The sequence below is a fragment of the Panthera leo genome, chromosome F3 (genome assembly GCF_018350215.1).
Source record: "Panthera leo isolate Ple1 chromosome F3, P.leo_Ple1_pat1.1, whole genome shotgun sequence".
In the NCBI taxonomy this organism is placed as follows: Eukaryota; Metazoa; Chordata; class Mammalia; order Carnivora; family Felidae; genus Panthera; species Panthera leo.
The window spans coordinates 43876135-43882661 of record NC_056696.1 but is presented as its reverse complement, the minus strand read 5'-3'; positions in this window follow the sequence as shown (position 1 = coordinate 43882661).

Sequence of the window (6527 nt, the reverse complement as noted above, 5' to 3'; positions counted from 1 at the left end):
TGGACTGGAGCACCCCAGGATTGGGGCCAGACCACCACGGGTGACTTGCTGACAGTGCTTTTCTGGAAAGGTAGCTTTCCTACCGAGGCTGATCCTGGATCCCAGCCCCTGGCATCCCAGGAGCTAATGTGCAAAGAGTGATCCTGTTGGCTACATTTGCCTTTTGCGTTCTTGGCAACAGTAGCCCTAGGGCTCTCCCTCCGGTGGGACTTGTCACTAACGTTTTGGGACAAAACTCCCACCTGGTTTCCCCACCTCTCCGGGGCCTGAATGAAGCTTCCCTGCTAGTCATCACCGCCACTTCCTACCCGGGAGGGTAATTCAGTTTGTCCTTTTGGAATGAAACTCTGCAGGCCGACTGAGATTCATCCAGGAACCCTTACAGAATAGCCAGTGCCGGTCCCGCTTTCATTTTACAGAAGGGGAAACTGAGGCCCAGAAAGGTGATTGGACTGGCCTACAGTTCCACAAAGAGTCAGAGACAAACCATGATTGGGACTCAAGCCAATGACCACACCATCTAACTTCAGGGATCGAAGGAAAACTGGGATGGAGTGAAGGGCACACCTGTCCCATCCGGGCCCCGCCCAGCCCTGCCTCCTTGCGGGGGCTATCAGAGAGCAGGTGGTACCTCAGACCGTAGGGGCACCGAATCAGAGAGATCTGTGTCCTCGGCCTTGCCAGTGGGCGTGGCCTTTACAGTCTGGGGGTCTTCACAGGGGGTGGGAGGGTGACCTTGAGGAGGGTGGTCCACAGTGTGGATGTGTTTCCTTTCTAGAGGACATGGGCCTACCTACCGTCTGCCCCCCAACACCAGCCCGCATGCAGCCGGCAACACAGATCTCTCCAGACTCCACGGGGGCTGGAGATGGCAGAAAGAAGGAAGACCCTGGGCCCTTGCAGTAGAGTGACTTGTGGGCCGTCAGCAGGGGCACACCACAAAGGGCGTCCCAACTCTGCCACCTGTTTTCTCTGCCAGGGCATGAGATTTCCTGGGCACGCGCACTTTAGGAAGAGAAAACTGCCTGGTGCCGAAGGGGTGCAAAAAGTGGATGGATCCATAGCCTCCAGGCTATGGGAACAGCCAGCTGCCTGGCTCCATAATCCATGTGTATGATAACACAGGGGGCAGAGAGGCCATGCAGAGGCAGGGAAGGGACAGGGAGGGCAGGGGAGAGGGCTATGGCTAAAGAACTGTGCACACTGGTGGATTCAAGAGAACGGGGCCAAACTAGAGTTTCAAGGAACCAGGGGAATGGATGGGGTTGAGAGGTCTCAACAGAAGTTTTCTGAACATCTCTTATATGCCCAATGATAGCCAGGATTCCGGGCACCAAAGATGGATGGAACACAGGCCCTGCCCTCCGGGAGCTCGCGATCTAATGGGACAGGTAACAAGCGACAGGGTGTTGTCTGTCTAACCCAGGTTAGAGCTGCGGCTGCCTGGAGAGTTTGTTTTGCTGCTTGCGCTGAAGGTCCAGGGATAAGAGGACAGTGGAAGACAGGAGGGGGTTTCCGTTTTCTCAGGAAGGGTCACACCTGTGCAGACTTCAGGGGTGAGAGGCCAGAGCTTAGAGTTGCCGGGGCTAGAGGTGATGTGCTAGAAGGAGGCAGGTGCTGGGTTCTGAAGACCCTCCTAACACTCGCCCTCTCCCGAAACTACAGGGCAAAGTGGAACATGTCAGAGGAAAGAGAAATCACCAGGTCTGTGATATAGGATGATCCCTTGGACAGCCAAGTGGAGGCTTGACAGTGGGTCAAAATCTGGAGGTAGAACCCCCAATTTGCAGGCTGATCCTGACGATGAATGTCGCAGGCTTAGACTGGGGCAGTGGCAGCAGGGACAGAGGAGGGGGCTGACTTGAGAGACGGTTTGGGAGCCAGGATCATGGAATTTTGTGCCTTTTTGAGTCTAGGAGATAAGGGAGCAAAGAATGTCAAGGTTGGAGTCCCTGGTGTGATAGACCAAGCTAGAAGCTTCTTCGGGTTGCCTTGATTCATACAACCTCCTTTTATTGGTTGTGTGACCTTGGGCAAATGACAACCTTCCGGAGCCTCGTTTTGCAATCTGTAAAACAAAGATACTGAAATCGATCTTGCGTGGTCATTGTATATATTAAAGATAATGTATGCCAAAGCGTAGGGCTTAACTCGTAACAGGAATTCAATAAATAGTAGATGTAATTATGATTGTTTCTCCTTTCCACAAACATTTGTTGAGCACCTGATATGTGCCACGGATTGTCCTAGATCTTTGGGACGTAAGTCTCATTCCCTAGTCACGTGTAGCTCACCATCTAGTGGGAGAGAGCTATGCAGAGGATAGCCATATAGCCAAGCAATACGGGCTGGTATGGGCTGGGGCAGAGGAGGAAACTGTGCCCAAAGAATCAAGGACAACTTCACCGAGGAGAGATGACAGCTTAAACCACGTAGGGCCAGCTATCGGCTCAGAGGCTATCATATCGCCCCCGTCTCCCAGACATGGGACTGCGTTTCAGAATCTGAAATGTTCCGTTTTGAAGGCATTTGACATGCTCCTCGGGGTTGGGAGAAGGGGGTGGACTACAGATGAGTGTCTATATGGACGCAGGGAGTGGTACATAGAACCTTGGCAACCCCAGGGCAGGGCATGAGCAGATGGGCAGATAGAAGAGGGGGACCAGGTAAGCGTGAACGTGGGCACGTGGCTGGAGCTTGCTAGCCGGGTAGGAGCCTATATGTGTGTGCACTTGGGCCGTCCTGATTTTTCTGCTCCCTGTCTGTACCCTTCTAAAAATTCCCCGCAAAACCATTTGGTGTCCTCAGCCTGCCTCCCATGCCAATTTTCTTTCCATCCATCTCTTAACGAGCCCAGCTTGGTAGAAGCCGCGCTCCCTGGTCCTCCACTAAGGAAGGACTGCTGCCTTGCTGTCCCACCAAGCAAGACTCTGGGCTTTCCAGCTGGATGGACTGTTACATCTCCGATTTCCCCATCTGTGACATGGAGATAGTAACAGTCCCCTTCTCGTGGAGCCGTTGTGAGGTTTCAATGTGACGTGAACTTGGCGGACAGGGGATGCTTATTTCCCTTCTCTGCCCAGTAACTGCCTCCTTGCAGAGGGTCAGACGAGACTGTCAGCTGAGGATGTCCCCTGGCACACCGGCCTCTGGGGCCCCACGCTATAGGCCTTCCCCTCTGCTAGCCTAAATGGCATCCCCGCGTGGCCCTGGTCACCCTAGGGTATAGTGCTGGCAGGATGACAATGGGGGCCCAGCAGCGGCCCAGCCCACTCTCCCACTCCAATCCTGTCTCTCCTCCCTGCTGCCGATCACATGCCACTGCTCTGCAGATAGGACAGGCGTCCCTGGGCGCCCGAGGGCTGGCGGGGAAGCTGGAAACAGCTCTCCCTCACAGACTGTGTGGGCAGTGCATTCGAATAGCTTCTGAAAAACCAAAGTTCAAGCCCGCCCTACTTTCCCCTGGGAGGCTCAGCATCCAGACAGGGAGACCAGCCAACGGAGAATCTCCTTTTTGCATGTTGCTGCAAACTCTCCTCCCTTCTGGTGCTACCCACACATGTGACACAGTCTCCAAAAGCACTGCAGGGACACTTGGGAGGCCCGGAGACCCGACTCTGGCCCTAAGGTGCCAAGAGCCGTTTCGTTTATCTGGGCCTCAGTTTGCCTCCTCTGAATAATGGGGAATAATGTGAGTGCTGCCTCTCCGGAGGGTTAAATGAGAGTGTGAATGTGAAAGTTTACTTTGTGAAAACACCTGCCTGTGTATGAGATCATTAGTGTTTGGCCAAAGAGACCTTCTTAGGGTTCTCAGGAGACAAGTGAAGACAAGAGAAATGGGAAACTCAGAACAGAGAGAAGTCTTCCCCAAGGACGTCTGTGACCTCAGCAGGAGGAGGGAGAATGGCAACACGGAGCTTGGCCCATGGGCCACCCCGCTGTGGGCTAGCTCCTTACGAGTGTGTGAGTCCGTAGGGGCGGCAGGACGTGGCCGTGCTCAGCCGATGCTTACTCCTCCCCTGAAGAAACTCAGACCATTGTTTTCCAGTGACTTATGGAGAGTGACGGTGATTAGGGTCAGTGTCATTTACCTGGTTCCAGTGTGATGCCACTACAGAGCCCGGGAGCTGCCACTTTGGAGCTGCCACTTTGTCACTGCACCAAGCATCACGTCCTCTCCTCAGTGCTTGCGCTAAATGCACGGACGCGCATGTACTCGTGCGTGTGTGTGAACACACACACACACACACCCCATGCACAACCACTCCAGACTTCCGATGGAACAACAGCTGCGTCCCCAGAAGGTTCTAGAACAGGATGGGCATGTAAACAGAGTAAGCCAATCACAGCCCTGTTGACCCTAGCAACCATCAACCCGATTAGAACCCCCACCCCCACCCCGAGTCCGGCAGTGCCTCCCAAACACACCATATACACACACAACCTTCAGGTGGCTGCATTACCATGGCAACGAAACCATCACACAAAGCAGGGAAAATGGGAAAGTGGCCCTTAGCAACAAGACCGGACCAGTCATTGGGGTGAGCACTGGCTAGCGTGAGGTCACGATGCGGAGAGGGTCCCCATGCAGGGAGGGGAGGAAAAGAGGGCTGGTGTGTCTGGAACTTCGAAGCCCAGTTTTTAGCCCTGGGCCTCCGCTTGCTCACCTTTGACCTGTAGGGTCACAGACGCCTACTTGTATTTTAGTGTATCCTCAGTGTGTGCCTGTATTATCGCGTTGCAATTACTTTTTAACCAATAAATAAGGATAGGAACTATAGATGATCTTTTCAGAAAACCTCCAGAATGTTGAGACTCCTGGGGAAAGGAAGACTTCTGGTTGATCCTCAGAGAGACCCTAAAATCCAGCTCATGAGTTCCTCGTAGAGTTGGGCCTCGATTCAGTTTGAAAACATTTCCTTGGTATCTACCCTGTGCCAGGCAGCGATGCTGACTTCAGCCGTGGCCGGGTGGGCTGGGCGGGGCCTGCAGAACGTGTAGGTGGAGACATCTGAGAGCGTCCTGGAGGTCTGTCCGGGCGGGTCTGGAGCAGGTGCTTATACGGACAGCAGGCTGCCTGGAGGAGATTTTGCTCCGGGCCAAGGGAGAGGGCTGAAGCTGGGACCCTGCGGGCCCCCTTGGCGAACTGGCTTCTGACGTCCATCCCTCATCATCCTCCCTTCAGCCAGCTACCAGAGAGACCTTAATTCAAAATGAAAATTTGACAATGGGCTCCTCTGCCCAGCTTCTTCTTCCCGTGGCTCCCCAACAGCCTTGGGTCCCCTCCTTCAGAATCTGACGACAGCTGAGAGACTCCCTTCCTAGCATCCAAAACATACGTGCCCAGCATTTTCCATTCATTTTGGGGAGCTATGGGCCTCTTCAAGCTCATTCATGGACTTGATTGGGGGGGAATAGCATGTGAAGGCCCATGTGGCCAGCCTCTGCCTCCCTCATCAGCTCACTTGGCTTGCCCCCCCCCCCCGCCCCCGGTATATAACAGGCCACACCAAACAATGTGCACTCCCCTTGCGGGCACCGCCATACTGGCCTGCTTCACGCCTTTGTGCATGTGTTCCCACCAACTGGAGAGGCCTCTTCCTTCACCTGTTACCTGGTAAACTCCTATTCATGCTTCAAAACCCTGTTCAGGAGTCAACACCTCATAGGTTTTGATGCTGACCAGACAGGCTTGATCACTCCATGGTCTGAAGTACTCCTCTCATTACCTGTCTCCCAATACATGGGGGATCTGTGTCTGTCTTCTTTATCGAGCTTTGAGTTTCCTGAGGCCAGGCACCACTTCTTTAGTCTTTATGTCCCTAGGACCTAGCATGTAATAGGTCTGGGGAACCAAAATAGCAGGACCAAATTGGCAGAGGAAACAGAGCTGACAAAGGAGGAAAATAAGCAGACAGGAAGTTAGGACAGGAGCCAGGAGAAGAGAGGCTATCAAGGAGGAAAGAGGCATCAGAAGCTGGAGGTCAAAATGGTTAAGGACTGAAAGGCATCACTGAATTTGCAACCAGGAAGCCGTTGGTAGGGTAACCAGCAGCCCCAGCTTGCCGGGGACTCCCCCGGTTCTGGAATTGGAAGTCTTGAGTGAACGGTCATGGTTGGCCACCCTGCAGGTTGGTCATGGTTGGTGACCCTAACGAGGGCAGTGCTGGAAGTGAGATTGGGGCAGAAACCTGCCTGAGGCTGGCTGGAGGACCAATGGCAGATGCGGAAGGACGACTGGGGACAACTGGTGACCGACTGCAGAGCCAGTGTGCTGGGTCTGGGAAGGAGAGCAGCGGGAGCCTGAGGATGGCCCCAGCCTCCCAGCCTCTCTCTCTTGGTCCCACTGCCCTGCGGAGAAAGCAAACGAGGCTCGTGTCAAGAACATCGCGTGCCCCTTGACGACTTCCTCCCGAAGGGCTCCAGGGTCACTACCTCTATCGCCTGACTGACCCTCCCCACCACCTCAATGCCCACAGCACCAGTGGCCCTCTGTCCCTTGTATCTGTAGTATTTTTTCCTGTAGG